The 18447-nt window shown below is 37.8% G+C and overlaps 1 protein-coding gene across 1 annotated transcript in view; it reads left to right on the forward strand.

The window, feature by feature from the left end:
- The window catches only part of NDUFS4 (NADH:ubiquinone oxidoreductase subunit S4), a 155114-nt gene that overhangs the window by 23932 nt on the left and 112735 nt on the right, over positions 1–18447 (forward strand). The window lies entirely within an intron of this gene.

The raw sequence follows: 18447 nt of genomic DNA on the forward strand, positions 1-18447 counted from the left end.
AACTATCATATATTATAATTTAAGCATATTTTCTCTGATCTTATTCATTGTTTATTTCAGATATTTTTATGATACAAACATAATCCCAACAGATAGACATTTTAAACCAAACGATTCCTAAACTCAAGCACGTGAGCCACAAATTGGAATACTTCAAAGTGAAGAAGAATTCATAGCCTTTTTTTTGTTTTTTTAAGAATTGGTCTTTCCAAGATGAAAAAGTAACTTTAGAGCTATGTGTGAAACAAATCATCTAATGACTTTTCTAACCTCAGCTTTGGAGGTATAAGGAACTAAATCATGTGGCCCTAAAGACAAAATACAGCTTTTTAAAAGTAACATTTTGGTTCACGTGAAAATAATAAATTCTCAGTATATAATTCTCCCAACCTCAAATAGTGTAACACAGACATCATACGGCTTAGCTTCTCATATGGCATTCCCTAGAGAAATACATGAATAGAGAATTGTTTAGCAGAGGTTTATCAACCTCGTGTCAGTCAAGATACTGACAACCTCGAAATTTCTGTGGCTTAAAATAATGAAGATTTATATCTTCCTCATGCTCTATGTCCTTTGTGAGACATCTGGGAGCTCTACTGCATATGTCCACACTCGGGGACCTAGGCTAACCACCAGAACATTGTTGGTTACTGTGTCAGAGGAAAAGAGATTGGCAGTTATACACTGACATTTAAACCTTCTGCTTGATAGTGTCACTTCCGTTCATATTTTGTTGGCTAAGTCACATTCCCATGACTAACTTCAGCAATGGCAATGAAGTGTAATCTCCCTGTATGCTGAGAAGAACAGGAATATTGGTGCATAGCCCTAATGACTAATACACAAGCCTTATGAGGAACATACAGAGTTATGCGTGGTTGAGCAGTGGAATCTTTTTTTTTTTTTTAAACATGCTAATAGCTCTGAAATAATTTTACTGTAATTAAGGATCTTGATGCTGGAAGGTAAACTAGGTAGCTAACTGAAGATGCCTAGTAATTTATTTTACTATAGGAGTGAACAGTTTTACCTGGGCTTGCTTTTCCTTGTGTTTTGTCTGTTACATTTTGATAAGTATATTAAAGATTTGCTGTTATGTGCCTGCCTGCAACGTAAATCTGTTAGTAAAGTAAAATTCAAAATTTATCAACTGTTTTTATGCAAAACATGTAACAGTGTTGAATAATGGTGCCAATGGAATGGTCTGAAAAATCACAAGGGTAGTAGTTGGTGTGTGTCTTAGTCATATAGTGCTGCTATAACAGAAGTACCACAAATGGATGGCTTTAACAAAGAGAAATTTGTTCTTTCACGGTCTAGTAGGCCAGAAGTCCAAATTCAGGATGTAAACTGTAGGGGAAGGCTTTCACTCTCTGTCAGTTTGGAGAAAGGCCCTTGTCATCAGTCTTGCCCTGGTCCAGGAGCTTGTCTACTCCCTGTGCTGCTTTCTTGGTGGTATGAGGTTCCCACGTCTCTCTGCTCGCTTCTGTCTCTTACATTTCAGAAGAGGTTGACTCAAGACACAATCTAATCTTGTGGATTGAGTCCTGCCTCGTTAACATAACTGCCGCTGATCCCATCTCATCAGCATCATAATGAAAATCACATCAGATGACAAAATGGTGGACAGTCACATAACACTGGAAATCATGGACTGACAAATTGACAGAAATTTTGGGGGGACACAATTCAATCCATGACAGTGTGAAATACGGCAAGAAAAAGTATTTATTTTGTATTACATAGACATGCCCTGAAAGTTTTTTTAAACAGTGTATACTTAGTAAAATATGCTCCGTGAGACGATACATATCAATAATCATATTGAAATTCTGCAGCTTCAGTCCAGTCTTCTAAAAATTTATGAGATCAGTGATCAGTGTACAGACTTTGTGCTTCTACATATGGAGATAAAGAGGCTTTCTCAAGGCACAATTATAAACCTTTCTCAGCTTTGACATAAGCTCTTAGTTTTATGGGTATCCTGTTTTAATTGATAATTGGACAGATTCTAATTAGCTCCTGGAATTTGTTAATCTATTGCAAAAGACCTCTTTAAAGTGTTAAAAAGGAAAGATGTCACTTTGAAGGCTTAACCTGTGCCTGACCTAAGCCATGGTATTTTTAACATCTCATATGTATGCAAAAGCTGGATGATAAATAAGACCGAAGAAGAATTGCTGACTTTAAACTGTAGTGTTGGTGGAGGATATTGAATATACTGAACAAATCTGTCTTGGAAGAAGTACAGCCAGAATGTACCACAAAGATGGAGAGACTACATCTCGCATACTTTGTACATGTTATCAGGAGGGACGGGTCCCTGGAGAAGGATATCATCCTTGATAAAGCAGAGGGTCAGCGAAAGAGGAAGACTCCCAACAAGATGGATTGACACAGTGGCTGCAGCAGTGGACTCAAGAATAGCCATGATTGTGAGGATGGCACAGAACTTGGCAGTGTTTTGTTCTGTTGTACATAGGGTTGTTATGAGTTGGAAGCGACTTGACAGCACCTAACAATAACAACAACATACATTTTTATATAATTAAATGAAGTGAAGAATGCTTAGACAGAAGAAGGAAAGAATGTGACCATTTTTATGAATTTGTAAAATTATTATAATTTGAGTTTCTTATTTTCCAACCCAGACCCAGTAACCCAGTGCCCTTGAGTCGATTCCGACTCATAGCGACCCTATAGGCAACATTAACCCCAAAACAAAAACCAAACCCGTTGCCGTCAAGGCGATTCCGACTCCTAGCAATCCTGTAGGACAGAGTAGAACTGCCCTGTAGGATTTCCAAGGAGCACCTGGTGAATTTGAACTGCAGACATTTTGGTTGGTAACTGTAGCTCTTAACCACTACGTCACCAGAGTTTTCATTGTTAGTAACTTTTTTTATTGAAGTTGATTGTGCAGTTATTTGCAGCCTACCATGCAGCACTTAAGACTTTCGTTCTCCTTTGTTAAAATATTTCCTTTTACCAAAAGTTGATGCTTGTCATCTAGATCTATTCATAATTATAGTCAAACTAGTCTAATTAGTAGCATAAACTCTTTAAGAATCAGACTGATGTGAAACCTCTTACTGGTAACAGATTTTTTTGTGAAATTGTACTGAATGATTTTTTGAGTGGCCATCTTAAGAATACTCATATTATAGAACATGAAGTTTTACTTTTCTTCCATTTACTTCAGTATACTTTTGTAAAATGAGATGTATTTTTATGATTTGCTGCCCTGAAAACGAAATACAGGAATAGTCTCAAAGCTGCATCTACCATGAGTAATTTGTCAATATTGATACCAGAAGAGACAAAACTGTTGCGTTCATTAAACTTTCATGTTTTATAATAAAGTAAAATGAGTGCTGTAACAGTACAGGTTTTTATGTTAATTGTAAAATAAAATTATTTAATTAAAAAAATTAAGTTTTATTCTAATTAAAAAAAGCACTCAAATTAAAATTTTATAATTGGTTGTGGTAATTAATTCATCTCAAAGGATTTTCCCCCTGCCAATTTTACTTCAAGTACACATACTTGTTTCCCGCCCCTTGTTGGCTTTTCATAAGTAGTTTATAATTAAAAAAAAAAATTTTTTTTTGCCAAATAAGGAATATTTAAAACTTTTTTCAAGGTTGGGAAAGTCTGTGTTACAGTATGCTTAGAGTACTGCTAGTTGTTAAATATCCCTCGGTAAATGCTATGATAATGATAAATCCAAACACTGTATTGCTTTACTTTATTTTTTGATATTTATACCTTTACCCAAGCTAGATATGTTTTTGTTCTTGGAATATTTAAAACTTTTTTGAATTAGTAGTGAATGTTAAAGAGTTTGGAGATTTGAAATGTAAAATCTGATTATTTCTCTTTTCTTAAAAGAGATCAAACTGTATGGCACCATTGACTAGTCACAGGGCAACAATTAGCCAGAGCTGAGCAGTCACTGCTTCTTTTCCAGGAGTCTGGCTCTTTAGTTCATCAAAGGCTGTATCTTAATACCTGTTATCCTGCACCCATCCCTGTATACTCATTCCTTTACCTGTGACCTCCTGTAAGCATTTAAGTTTGCAAACTTTGCATTTTAACCCAGTCACAACTTTTTTTGAATAATCATACTGCTAGTTCCAGCATAATGTTAATTTAGTATATTCTGCCCTTATAAAACCTGCATATAATATGCCAAGTATATTCTTTCTACATTTCACATAGTATTGTCTCCTCCTTCTTCTTCAAAGAACCCTTCTTCCTAAAGGTGAATGAATGGACAGGTGGGTGGATTGATGAATAAATAAATCTTTTTTTGACCCAAAACTTTGGAGAAGCCTTCTCGCCTTCTCTTCTACCATCTGAATTCTTTTTGTTATTGTTGTTATTATCAATAGACACTTAACCTCCACTGATTCTGATCAATTTTTTAAACTTGCTATTAGGCAGATTATTTGAAAACTTTAAAGGGCTAGACTTTTTTTGCTTGTTTTTAATATAATTCACCTGTTAAAACAAATATTAATCATGCGTTTCCAAAATGTCTAGTGTGTTAAAAGAAAAAGACTATTTATATTTCACAATTATAATTCAAATAGTGAAAAGCTAAAAAAGTTATGTCTTTTGTTAACGTAGAGATAATTATTTCAGTTTAAACAAGCAACTTGTCTTTGTTTTGATAATGTTGTTTGTTAACTATTTGTGATCTTAGATCTTTTTATTTTTAGAAATCTTTAGATTTTTTTTACTTATTAAATTTGCAAATAAATCACTGGTTTATACTATGTACAAGATGATAATGAACCACATCTGTGTCTGTGTTGTAAAGAATATGTGTTAATGTTAACTTAAAATGCTTTATCTGTTAGAAATAAATGGAATCTTGTAGGTTAGTAATTGCATTTTTTTCTGATTGATTATTTCAAGTCAAATCCACTCATCTTTCTGTTGTCAGTCTGCCTTCAATTGGTGCTAATTGGTCGTGCTTTGCTCTGGTTGCATCAGGGTCTCTACATGGTCTCAACTCAGTTTTTAAAAATGGTATGTCTTTTGCTGTTTCTGCTAAGGTTAATCAAGTGGCCTGGCTTGGTATCAGAGAAAACTGCTAACAGTGAGATTTGTGGCAAAGTAGAGAAATACAAGTTTAGGTATCATTATACTTGACTCCTAAATTCTCTTGAGTTAATAAAGGCCAGTTTGTACGTGGAAATCAACCCATTTCTTATTTCTTACATCTCACACAAAGCCCATTTCCTTTTTTCATGTCCTATCTCTGTATTCAGAAGAGAATACAGCAAAACCTGAGAGAACACTTTAGATTTGTCTCTTTTTTTCCTAAGGCTTGCATTTCTAAGAATACAGATAGAATTTTTTAGAGGAAACAAGTAAGAAAGTAAGATTTGATGTATGTAACTGTGTTCTTTTTTTTTTTTTTATTTTTTTACCGTATTGAAAGATTTTGTTAGTACTATATTTGGACTGCTTTGGGCTTTTGGGAGTTCTCATTAAGGCTCCTTCTAGGAAAGACTGTGATATACAGAAATTCGTGATACCAGAGGAAAAATAAGTTTTTCTTTCAAGATGAAGAGAGCAAGGAAATGAGATTAAAGCCTTTAAAAATATTTGTGAAAGGTATTATTGCAGAATCTCCTGCAAACATGACTATGGGTTCTAAAATGATAAAAATAAAGAAAATTTAAGTATTAAGAAAATAAGATTCAAATTACCCCAAGTTGTAAAATACTGTTTTGTAACTTGAGATATTTCAAGTCTTTAGGTTTTTCTGAAAAGGTCTGAAAAGTTGAGCATGAGCTGCCAGTCCATGTTCCAGAAGAGTTAGGCATGGAGGTGGACAAGTACATTGGTGCCTTTGGAGTACATGGGGCTCAGCTGCCACTTGCTGTTATTTGAGTTGGTAGTTAGGAGCTATGTGGTATGCTGGTAGATGTAGATGTTTATAATTAAACATAAAACAACAAAATTAAGAGAGAATTTTTGAAGTAACAGTTTGCCACCTCTTAAGATGTAAGGCTGTTTAAAATTAAGCTACCTGTTTATTCAGTACATTTTGTTGAGTACTAAAGAAAAAAAACCCAAACCCGTTGCCATCGAGACAATCCCAACTCATAATGACCCTATAGGACAGATTGAGCGCTGGGCACTGTTTTATGTGCTGGGGATATAATATTGGATACGACAGTCCCCCAGCCTACATGTGGGCTGTCTCTCGTTAATCCAGATATTAAAGACATTTATAAGAATATAAAACAATTCCATTCTTAATAAATTTTTTTGTTTTGAAAGATAGTTATTAATAAAATTAATATTATTTCTGTTAACATAGAATGGCTTTATTGTTATTTTTAAATATTTTCAAATTTTCTCAATTTTAATTCCTTAAACAGTAAATATTGACAGAATAACTCATAGAATCAAAAGCTCCTTGGGGTCCTTGATAATTTTAATGTAGAGAGGTTGTGAGATCAACAAGTTTGAAGACTTCTGGGTTAGAGGAGTGTTTCACCAAGCTATAGACACTTGAGGTTTATAGAAACCAATTTAAAGGGAGACCAGCATGGTTAAATGCCTTTTTTTTTTTCGTCTCTGGTTGTTTTGTAGTTCAGAAGCTGGTGTGAAACACAAAGACAAAGTTAAGAGAGGTTAGAATTTTGTAGAGAAAAAGAGGATCGAGCTAGTTGATGATGTTTGAAAGAGAATAAAAACCCAAACCAAACCCACTGCCGTCAAGTCGATTCCGACTCATAGCAACCCTATGGGACAGAGTAGGACTGCCCTGTAGAGTTTCTAAGGAGCATCTGGTGGGTTTGAACTGCCGACCTTTTGGCTAGCAGCCATAGCACTTTACTACTAGGCCACCAGGGTTTCCTTGAAAGAGAATAGTTATAATTAATTAAACTACATTATCTAAGCTGAAAGAAGCAGTGAACTCTACAAAAGTAGTAGAGTAACAATAGGAAATGCCAGTGGTGTTTTGAAGAATTGTTGGAGTGGATTAACTAACGTAAGAGATAGGTGGTAGTGGTCAGCGTGGGATGTTTGATATATAGATTTCGAAGGTCTTAGAATTATCAGTAATGAACAAGGTCTAGGGCATGATCCTGGGAGTGATTGGCCAAAGTAGAGTATAAGAGTTGGGAGTAGGGAGAGTGGTCAAGGAACTGAGAGGGCAGGGTGCTGGATAAATTGACTGTTAATGTTGAAATCACTAAAAAGAAAGACAGAAATAGTTGGTGAAGAGGAAGAAAGTAAGCCAAATGCTAAACTCTTAGATCAGTAAAGGAAAGTGACTGTGAGACATATAATAACTGTGATAGGGCTGTTGTTTTGTTGTTAGGTGCCATTGAGTTGGTTCTGACTCATCGTGACCCTGTGTATGACAGAGTAGAACTGCCCAATAGGGTTTCCAGGGAGCGGCTGGTGAATTTGAACTGCCAACCTTTTGGATAGCAGTTGAGCTCTTAACCGCTATGCCACCTAGTTGATAAATAGTAGATTCTGAAATTAATATTTTATTACCTAAAATCAAATTCTGATTCTGTATCCATAACTGCATTCGTATCTGTTGCTGTATATCAAATTACCCAAATATTTAGCAGCTTAGAACAACACATATTTATTATCTCACAGATCTGGGCACACCTTAGTTGGAGTTCATTGCTTCAGGTCCTCTTACAAGGCAGCAGTCAAGGTTTTGGCCAAGGCTGGGGTCTCTTCTGAAGACCTAATTGAGGAAGGATCTGCTTCCAAGCTGACAGGGTTGTTAGCAGGATTCAGTCTTTTGCTGGCTATTAGCTGCGGGTTGCCCTCAGTTCTTGCCACACATTCCTCTATAGCATGACAGCTTGCTTCCTGAAAGCATACAAGCTGAGAAGGCAATAGAGAGAACCTATTAGCAGACAGAAGTCTTAAACAATCCCGCAGGGACGTGACCAGCTACCTCCAGACCTCTGCAGGACAAAGAACCCATTGTTTTCAAAAAATGTTGTTTTAGGTGCTGTCGAGTCGGTTCTGCCTCATAGCCAACCTATGTGCAACAGAACGAAAAACTGCCAGTACCATCCTCACAGTCGTTGTTACGCTTGAGCCCATTGTTGCAGCTACCATGTCAGTTCATCTCATTGATAGTCTTCCTCTTTTTCGCTTTCCTTCTACTTTATCAAGTGTAATGACCTTCCCCAGGGACTGATCCCTCCTGATAACGTGTCCAAAGTACGTGAGACATAGTCTCACCATCCTTGCTCCTAAGGAGCATTCTGGTTGTACTTCTTCCAAGACAGATTTGTTTGTTCCTTTGGCGGTCCATGGTATATTCAATATTCTTCGCCAACACCACAATTCAAAGGCGTCAATTCTTCTTCAGTGTTCCTTATTCATTGTCCAGCTTTCACATGTATATGAGGCGATTGAAGACTCCATGGCTTAAGTCAGGCGCACCTCAGTCTTCAAGCTGGCATCTTTCTTTTCAAAAAATAGATTGCAGGAAAAGAGGGGGAAACAAGCCAGTATCCACTGGGCTGGAATTAAAAGTCAGGAAAGATGTGCATCAGGGTTGTGTCTTTTGAGTATACCTGTTCAGTCTGTATGCTAAACAAATAATCCGAAAAGCTGGAGTATATGAAGAAAAATGGGGCATCAGGATTGGAAAAAGATTCATTAACAACCTGCGTTACGCAGAAGACACAACATTTCTTGGTGAAGGTGAAGAGGACTTGAAGCATTTACTGATGAAGATCAAAGACCACAGCCTTTGGTATGGATTACACCTCAACATAAAGAAAACAAAAATCCACACAACTGTACCAATAATCAACATCATGGTAAACAAAAGATTGAAGTTATCAGTGATTTCATTTTACTTGGATCCACAATCAACAGCCATGGAAACAACAGTCAAGAAATAAAATGACTCACTGCATCAGGCAAATCTGCTGCGGAAGACCTCTTTAAAGTGTTAGAAAGCAAAGCTGTTACTTTAGGAACTAAGATGGGGCAGACCCAAGCCCTGGTGTTTTCAGTTGCTTCATATACGTGAGAAAGCTGGACAATAAGGAAGACTGAAAAACTGATGGATTTGAATTATTGTGTTAATGAAGAATATTGAAAAATATTAAAAAGAAGATTATAAAATAAAACAAGGTACATTATTTTGTCTTGAGCCTCCTAACTATCCCTTATATAGTAAGTATACTGAAGACTGAATTATAACTCTTATAAAAACCAAAGTTTTTCATCACAGCTTATTCCTTTTGTGTTTGTCCCACAGTTCTTGGATATTCTCTTCCATTTTTTTTTCAATTATTTTTCACTTTACATTTCAGTTTGCAAAATTTTCGTTAGCATATCTTAAAATTCACTTATTTTTTGGGCCATTTCCAGTTTACCAGTGAGCCTATCAAAGGCCTTCTTTGTTTGTTACAATGTTTTTTTTTTTTTTGTATTTTCTTTTGATTATTTTTTAGAGTTTCCATCTCTCTGCTTGTATTATCCATCTGTTCTTACATATTGCCTAGGTTTTTTCACTAGAGCCCTAAACATATTAATCAGCATTACTTTAAATTTCCTGTACGGTAATTCCAAAGTCTATGTTATACCTGAGTCTGGTTCTGATGCTTGTTTTGTCTCTTTAGATTGCTTTTTTTTTTTTTTGCCTTTTAGCATGCCTTATTGTATTTTATTGTAAATTGGACCTGATGTATCAGGTAGTAGGAACTGAGGTAATTAGACTTTAATATGTGATTTTATGTTAACCTGACTAGGAGCTGGGCTTTGTTTACTATTTGCTGTAGCTGATAGTGCCAATGGTTTCGACTTCCTTCAGTTTTCCCTCTCTTTCCCTTTCCTTTTCCCTCTCATTGTCTTTGGGTTTTCCTGAAAACTCCTTCTTAAGTACAGTATGTGGCTGGCAGGCCTCTCTCTGCTGTTATACTGAAGCCCTGTTGATGTGGTAGGGTTTTGGGGAAAGAAAGCTTTCTATAATCTTATGATTAAGTCTCAGTTTTTTAGTGGGCTCGAGTCCCTGGGTTTGAATTTCAGGAGCATGTCTTGGCCTCCTGCACCCTCTTATATTAAGATAGGAAAGCTAGAGGGGGCTGGAATTATTTTGTTGCCCTTCCCACAGGTCAAATAAATAGTTTTCCTTAAAGGGTAGGCTTAATTAAGAGAAAGTTCTGGACATATTTCAAAATAACTTTCTCCTTCTTCCTGCCACAGTAAGAGTATTTTCATCTATATTCATTATGAGTACGTTGTGGGGCACCTGGAGGTAAAAACCTATGAAAGTTTGAGGACTCCCTTAAGATTGAGCCTTTAGGAGGATTTTACTCTCACGCTGGTTTATGCTTCCAAAAAAAAAAAAAAAACCCATCGCTGTCGAGTCAATTCCGACTCATAGCGACCCTATAGAACATGGTAAAACTGCCCCATAGGGTTTCCAAGGAGTGCCTGGTGGGTTTGAACTGCTGACCTTTTGGTTAAGAGTTGTAGCCCTTAACCACTACGCCACCAGGGTTTCCAGTTTATGCTTAGCATCCAGCAATTGCCATTTACATGTCAGTTACTGGCTACCAGTTACTGGCTCCAGAGGCTTCTGTTCCTATAAACTGATCTTGATATATTCTTTCTGTTACTCCGGTTTTCCGTACGGTATTATGCTGTAATGGATCTAAGAAAAGTCATTGATTGTCAGTTTGTTTAGCTCTTTTTTCTTGTGAAGGTGAGAGGGATACCATCTGAGCTTTTACATGTCAGAGTTCTGTTTACTTTTTAGTAAACTTTATCTTAGAATAATTTTAGATTTGCAGAAAAGTTGCAGAGATAATACAGAGTTTTTGCATATGACTGATTCACTTTCCCCTAATGTCAGTATCTTATTTTACATAATATGTCTGTCAAAACTAAGAAACCACTGTACACAAAAACTTGAAAGGAATCAAAGACCTAAATATGAAACCTAAAACGATAAAGATCGTGGAAGTAAAAATAGAGACAGCGCTAGGGGCCCTAATAAATACATGGCATAAATACAATACAAATCATAACTAACAATGCGCAAACACCAGAAGATAAACTAGAAACTGGGAGCTAAAAGAGTAAAAAAATCTAGACTGGGAAAAAAATTTTGGCAACCACAAGGGTCTAATCTCTAAAATGTGTAGACTACTTCAACACCTCAATAACAAAAGGACGGTCCAATTAAAAAAGGGGCAAAGGACATGAACAGACATTTCATCAAAGAAGATGATCAGGCAGCTGACATATAAGGAAATTCAATCAACAGCTGTTGTTATTGTTGTTAGGTGCCATCGATTTGCTTCCGACTTATAACAACCCCATGCACAACAGAATGAAACAGTGCCTGGTCCTGTGCCATCCTCACGGTTGTTGCTATACTTGAGCCCATTGTTGTAGCCACTCTGCCAATCCACCTCGCTGAAGGTTTTCCTCTTTTTCACTGACCCTCTATTTTACCAAGCATGATGTCCTTCTCCAGGGGCTGATTCCTCATGATAATATGTCCAAAGTATGTGAGACGTGGTTTTACCACCCTCTCTTCTAAGGAGCACTCTGGATGCACTTCTTCCAAGACAGATTTGTCCATTCTTTTGGCAGTCTGTGATATATTCAGTATTCTTTGCCAGCACCACAGTTTAAAGGTGTCAGTTCTTCTTCAGTCTTCCTTATTCATTGTCTAGCTTTTGTGTGCATGTGAGGCAATTGAAAACACCATGGCTTGGGTCAAGTGCACCTTAGTCCTCAAGGTGATATCTTTGCTTTTCAACACTTTAAAGAGGTCCTTTGCAGCTAATTTGCCCAATGCAGTGGGTCTTTTGATTTCTTGACTGCTGCTTCCAAGGGTGTTGATTGTGGTTCCAAGTAAAATGAAATCCTTGACAACCTCCATCTTTTCTCCATTTATCATGATTTTGCTTATTGGTCCAGTTGTGAGGATTTTTGTTTATGTTGAAGCGTAACCCATACGAAAGACTGTGGTCTTTGATCTTCATCAGTAAGTGCTTCAAGTCCTCTTCATTTTCAGCAAGCAACGTTGTGTCATCTGCATAATGCAGGTTGGTAATGTGTCTTCCTCCAATCCCGGTGTCCTGTTCTTCATAAAGTCCACCTTCTCAGATTATTTGCTCGGCATATAGATTGAATAGGTATGGTGAAAGGATGCAACCCTTATGCACATCTTTCCTGACTTTAAACTGTGTCTTCCCGTTGTTCTGTTTGAATGGCTGCCTCTTGATTCAGATTCCTCATGAGCACAATTAAGTGTTTGGAATTCCCATTCTCCCAGTGTTATCCATAACTTGTTATGATCCACACATAGTCAGTAAAGCACAGGTAAACATCTTTCTGGTATTCTCTGCTTTCAGCCAGTATTCATCTGACATTAGCAGTGATTTCCCTGGTTCCATGTCCTCTTCTAAATCCGGGTTGAATTTCTGGCAGTTCCCTGTTGATACACTGCTGCAGCCACTTTTGAATGATCTTCAGCAAAATTTTGCTTGCACGGGATATTAGCCATTAGAGACACGCACATCAAAACTGCAATGTGATACCATCTCACCCTGACATTACTGGCATGAATCAAAAAAACAGAAAATAACAAATGCTGGAGAGGTCTCAGGGAGACTGGAACTCTTATGCACTGCTGGTGGGAATGTAAAATCGTATAACCACTATGGAAGACGATATGGTGCCTCCTTAAATAGCTAGAAGTAGAAATACCATATGATTCAGCAATCCCACTCCTAGAACGTACCCTAGAGAATTAAGAGCCATCACACAAATAGACATTTGCACACCCATGTTCACTGTGGCATTATTCACAATAGCAAAATTATGGAACCAATGTGAGTACCCATCAACAGATGAGTGGATAAACTATGGTACATACACCCAATGCAGTACTATGCAACAGTAAAGAACAATGATGAACCTGTAAAACATGTCAACGTAGATGAATTTGGAGGGCATTGTGCTGAATGAAATAAGTCAATCACAAAAGGACAAATACTGTATGAGACCACTAATATAAATACTCATTAAAAGTGGGAAGGGAAAAACACTAACCACATAGTAGACAAGTGTTAACTTTGGCGAAAGGAAAGACAGCACACAATAATAGGGAAGTCAGCACAAATTGACCAAGGCAAAGTCATAGAAGCTTCCTAGACACATCCAAACACCTTGAGGGACTGAGTTACCGGGCCTGAGGGCTGGGTACCATGGTCTTGGGGAATATCTAGCTAAATTGGCATAACATAGTTCATAAAGAAAATATTCTACATCCTACTTCAGTGCGTAGCATCTGATGCCTTAAAAGTTTTCTAGCAGCCATCCAAGATATACCTATTGGTCGTATCCTGTCCAGAGCAAAGGAGAATGAAGAGAACCAAAGACACAAGGAAAATATTACTCCAAAGAACTAATGGACCATATGAATCATATCCTCCTCAAGCCTGAGCCCAGAAGAACTAGTTGGTGCCTGGCTACTACCACGTACTGCTCTGAGAGGGACCACAGTAGAGGGTTCGGGTCAAAGTGGGAGGAAAAAAACGTAGAACAAAATTCAATTCATAAATAAAGACCAGACTTACTCATCTGACAGAGATTGGATGAACCCCCATGACTATGCCCCCGGACACCCTGCTAACTCAGAAGTGAAGCCACTCCTGAAGTTCACCTTTCAGCCAAAGATTAGACAGGCATAAAAGAGAAACAATAACATACGTAAGGAACGTGCTTCTTAGTTCAATCAAGTATACAGACCAATGGACAACACCTGCCCAAAAGCAAAGACGAGAAGGCGGGAAGCGACAGGAAACCTGGTTGAATGGACACGGGAAATCTGAGTGTGCTGACACATTGTGGGGATTGCAACCAATGCCACAAAACAATTTGTATATAAATTTTTGAGAAACTAATTTGTGCTGTAATCTTTCACCTAAAGCAATAAAATTATAAATCACTGTTACTAAATCTTAAAAAGAAAAGGCTAAATAACCATCATTGGCACAGTATTACCAGCTGAATTCCAAACTTTATTCTGATTTAAGCAGTTTTTCTACATCAGTGGTCTTCTCTGTTCCAAGATCCAACCCAGGATGCCACCTTGCATTTAGTCATCAAGTCCCTTAATCCCCTGTGGTGTGTGACAGTTTCTTAGTCTTTCCTTGTTTTCCATAGCTTTGCTAGCCTTGAGGAGTACTTGTAAGGTATTTTTTAGAATATCCGTCAGTTTGGGTTTGTCTGATGTTTTTTTCATGACTAGATAGGGATTATGGGTTTGGGTAAACAATATCACAGAGATTAAGTGTCTTTTCATCACATCATAGAAGGGGGCATATAATATCATCAAAACCTAACACTGGTGATGTTAACCTTGCTCATTTGGTTTAGGTAGTATTTGCAAGGTTTCTGCACTGTAGAGTTACTGTTTTCTGCCTTTTCATACTTTATTCTTTGGAAGTAGGTCTCAGTCCAGGTCACACTCACGAGGGTGGAAGGTGGAATTAAATTCACCACTTGGAGAAGGGTGTATTTACTTTTATTACTTTGGAATTCTGTCAGGATTGTTTGTCTCTTTTTGCCCAGTTTTTAAAAAATGCATTCAATCACGTATTTGTATTGGTATGGACTGAAGTATATTTTATACTTTGGATTTTAATACAATACCGTACTTGTTTCTTATTTATTTTTAATGGTTGTATTGTGGTAAAAGTACATATAACAAAACATTTGCCAAATTGACAGTTTTACATGTATAATTCAGTGACACTGGTAACATTTGTCATGTTGTGCAACCATCACTACTATCCACCATTAACAGAAACTCAGTGCTGGCTGATCTGACTTTCCGTTTCCCCTTCCCTTCCACCCCCTAGTAACAACTGATAAGCTTCGTTCTCTATGTATTTGCCTATTTCATACAAGTGGGATGTACAACGTATAGTATTTCCTTTTATGACTGAATTATTTCATGCAGCATAGTGTTTTCAAGATTCATCCATGTAAGTAGCATGTGTCAGAATTTAATTTCTCTTTATGGCAGAGTAATATTCCACTGTATGTATGTACCCCCCCCTCCTTTTATTGTGCTAAATATATTTGACTGTAGAAAATGGCATGGTGGTTGGGGCATCTGACCTTCTGGCCTAGCTTCACAAGGGGAGAGCATTATTATCAGCGTCAACAGCCCAAGGTTGATTCCTGTGAGGCAAAGGTCAGCCGTGCTTCCACCTTACAACCTTTTTTTTTTTTACCAATTTTGATACTATCTGTCCCTCTCATGTTAATCTCTGCTTCTCTGCTGGGCTTGATAATTCATTGCAGTGGACACACAGCGCTCACAGGACATACTCACAGTTATGGGGTTTATTAGGAAGTATTAGGTCACAATTCAGGATCAAGGATAACTCAGGATACAGTTCTTTGTTCAAAGCAGCCTCTTCTTGGCCATGCCCACAGGCAGGTCTCTTTCTGGCCCGTGTACTCTTGGCCCCTCAGCCCAGCCTCTGCCCTGCTGGGCAAGTTTTACAAAGCTCTTTAGCTCTACCGATAAGTACCCAGAGGGCACCCACTCCACCAGTAAGCCTCATGCCAAAAGGTGCTCAGCTGTCTCTCTCCATGGGTCGGTGAGCCTATGTCTACCAAGTGCCTTCTGCCTGAAGTAAGCCTCCTGCCCGAAGACACTCAGCTTTCTCACTGCACAGGCCAGGAAGTCCTCTGCGCCATTGCCTGTCATTCTTTTGGTTCTGCTGCTGCTGGTTCTCTGCCACACTTGGCTGCTGCTTCTTGCTACTTTGTACTGTTTTTGGTGTTACAGCTTTCTGTCTCCTAGGTCTAGGAGGTCCTTAGTGCAGGGATCCTGGGTCCAAAGGATGCGCTCCTCTTCTACTACTTAGTGGTAGTGACGGTCACCCGTCCACCCCTGGGATGGCTCATTTTAAGCCTAGCGAGATGGCATAACCAACTAGTCCCCTCATGAGAATTCCATACACCGTATTTGCATGGTCACACTCCCAACAAGGATGCCGTGCACCTTATTTGTAGTTTTAACAAGCTGTCCAATCCCCTTGTTGGGCCTTATTTGGATAGTCCCACCCAGTCTTTTGGTGGGAGTTACAAGATCATGACTAGAAACGCCATATAAAAGAGATCCATTACACCGCGATGTGTAATAAAACAGTTGTCATTTCAACATTCTTCATAAGTGCAATTCAGTGACATGAATTGTGTTCATCATGTTGTACAACTATCATCATTATCTGATTCCAAATTTTTCCGTTACCTTTAATAGAAGTTCAGTGTCTCAAGTAATAAGTCTCCCTTTCTCCCTCCCTCCTGCCTACCCCTGGTTTAAACACACACACACACACACACACACACACACACACACACACGCACACATGCACACACACACGCAAAACCAGTTGCCCCAGAGTTTATTCTGACTCATGATAACCCTGTGTGTGTTAGAATAGAACTGTGCTTTATAGGCTATTTAATGGCTGATTTTCAGACATGGATCACCAGGCCTTTGTTTCAGGGAGCCTCTGGGTGGACTTGAACCTCCAACCTTTCTGTTAGCAGCTGAGTGCATTGACCATTTGCACCGCCTAGGGATGCTTTAAACCTCCTTATTCTAAATATTTCATATAAGTGGAATCATACAATATTCGTCCTTTTGTGACTGACGTATTTCACTGAACATGATGTTTTCAAGGTTCATCTGTGTTGTAGCGTGTGTTAGGAGTTCATTTCTCTTTATGGCTGAGTAATATTCCATTGTATGTAGATATCACACAAAAATTAGTTGGATTTTTATACATCACAATGAGCAATCTGGAGAGGAAATTAAGTAAATGATTCCATTTACAGTAATAGCTAAAAGAATAAAATACCTAGGAATAAATTTAAGCAGGGAGGTTGTCTTAGTCATCTAGTGGTGCTGTAACAGAAATACCACAAGTGGATGACTTAAACAAAGAGAAATTGATTCTCTCGCAGTCTAGTAGGCGAACTGTCCAAATTCAGGGCCTCAGCTCCAGGGAAAGGCTTTTTCTCTCTGTCGGCTCTGCAGGAAGGTCCTTGTCATCAGTCTTCCCCTGGACTAGAAATTTCTCTGCACAGGAACCCTTTACAGTGGATCAAGGATGTGACCTGAGCAAGGGTGTTACATCCTACCCTAATCCTCCATAACCACAGGCAGATATTATGATTTATAACGTGTAGGAAAATCACAAAATGGAGGACAACACAATACTGGGAATCATGGCCTAACTAAGTTGACACATATTTTTGGGGGACACAGTTCAGCCTGTGGCAGAGGTGAAAGACTTGATTGAACACTGAAAACTATATTACTGAAAGAAAGAAGATCTAAATAAATGGAAGAGTATCCCATCCTCATGGATTGGAAGACTTAATATTGTAAAATGTCAGTACTATTTAAAGCAATCTGTAGATTCAACACAATACCCATCAAAATCACAACAGCCTTCTTTCCAGAAATGGAAAAGCCAGTCCTCAAAGTGCAAGGAACCTTGAATAGCCAAAGCTATCTTGAAAAAGAACAAAGTAGGAGGACTCATACTTCCTGATCTCAAAACATGTTATAAAGCGACAGTGATTAAAACAGCCTGGTACTGGTATAATGATGACATATAGACTAGTGCAGTAGAATAAGAGTCCAGAAATAAACCCAGACATGTATGTCCAATTGATCTTCAACAAGAGTGCTAAATCCATTCAATGGAGAAAGAGTTGTCTCTTTAATAAGCGGTGTTGGAACAACTGGATTTCTACAGACAAGAGTGAACATGGATGGATAGTTCATACCCTATATAAAAACTAAAAATTGCATCAGAGGCCTAAATGTAAGATCTAAAAACATAAAACTCTTAGGAGAAAACATAAGCGTAATGCTTTAGGATCTAGCTTTCAGCAGTGGTTTCTTAGATATGACGCAGGAAGCACAAGCAACAAAATAAATTGGACTTCATTAACATTTAAAAACTTTTGTGCATTAAAGGACTTTGTCAAAATACTACCTGGTCAAAATCAGATTTGGGGGGAGAGGCACTGGACCAATTATAAATCTGAAGATTACATCCAATTTGTATTGATGTTTTTAAAAATCACATAAGTAATACTTGAATGAATTATTATAATTAAACAATGTAAAAACACTTCAAAGTAAAAGTGAAAAATCTCCCTTTGTTTTCTTCTTACTCTTAAAATACTTTTGTTCCCCTACAACCCTTTCCCCACTGCTTTTGGCTTTTTTTTTTGTCTTGATTTGTAAGAGTCCGTTAAATATTCTAAATAGAAATCTTTTTTATATGTGTTATACCTGCTGTCTCTCATTTTTCCTTTATTTAGCTTAAGTGTATTTTGTTGTTCAGAGGTTATTTTTCTCTC

This window comes from Elephas maximus, chromosome 2 (assembly GCF_024166365.1).
Source record: "Elephas maximus indicus isolate mEleMax1 chromosome 2, mEleMax1 primary haplotype, whole genome shotgun sequence".
NCBI lineage: Eukaryota > Metazoa > Chordata > Mammalia > Proboscidea > Elephantidae > Elephas > Elephas maximus.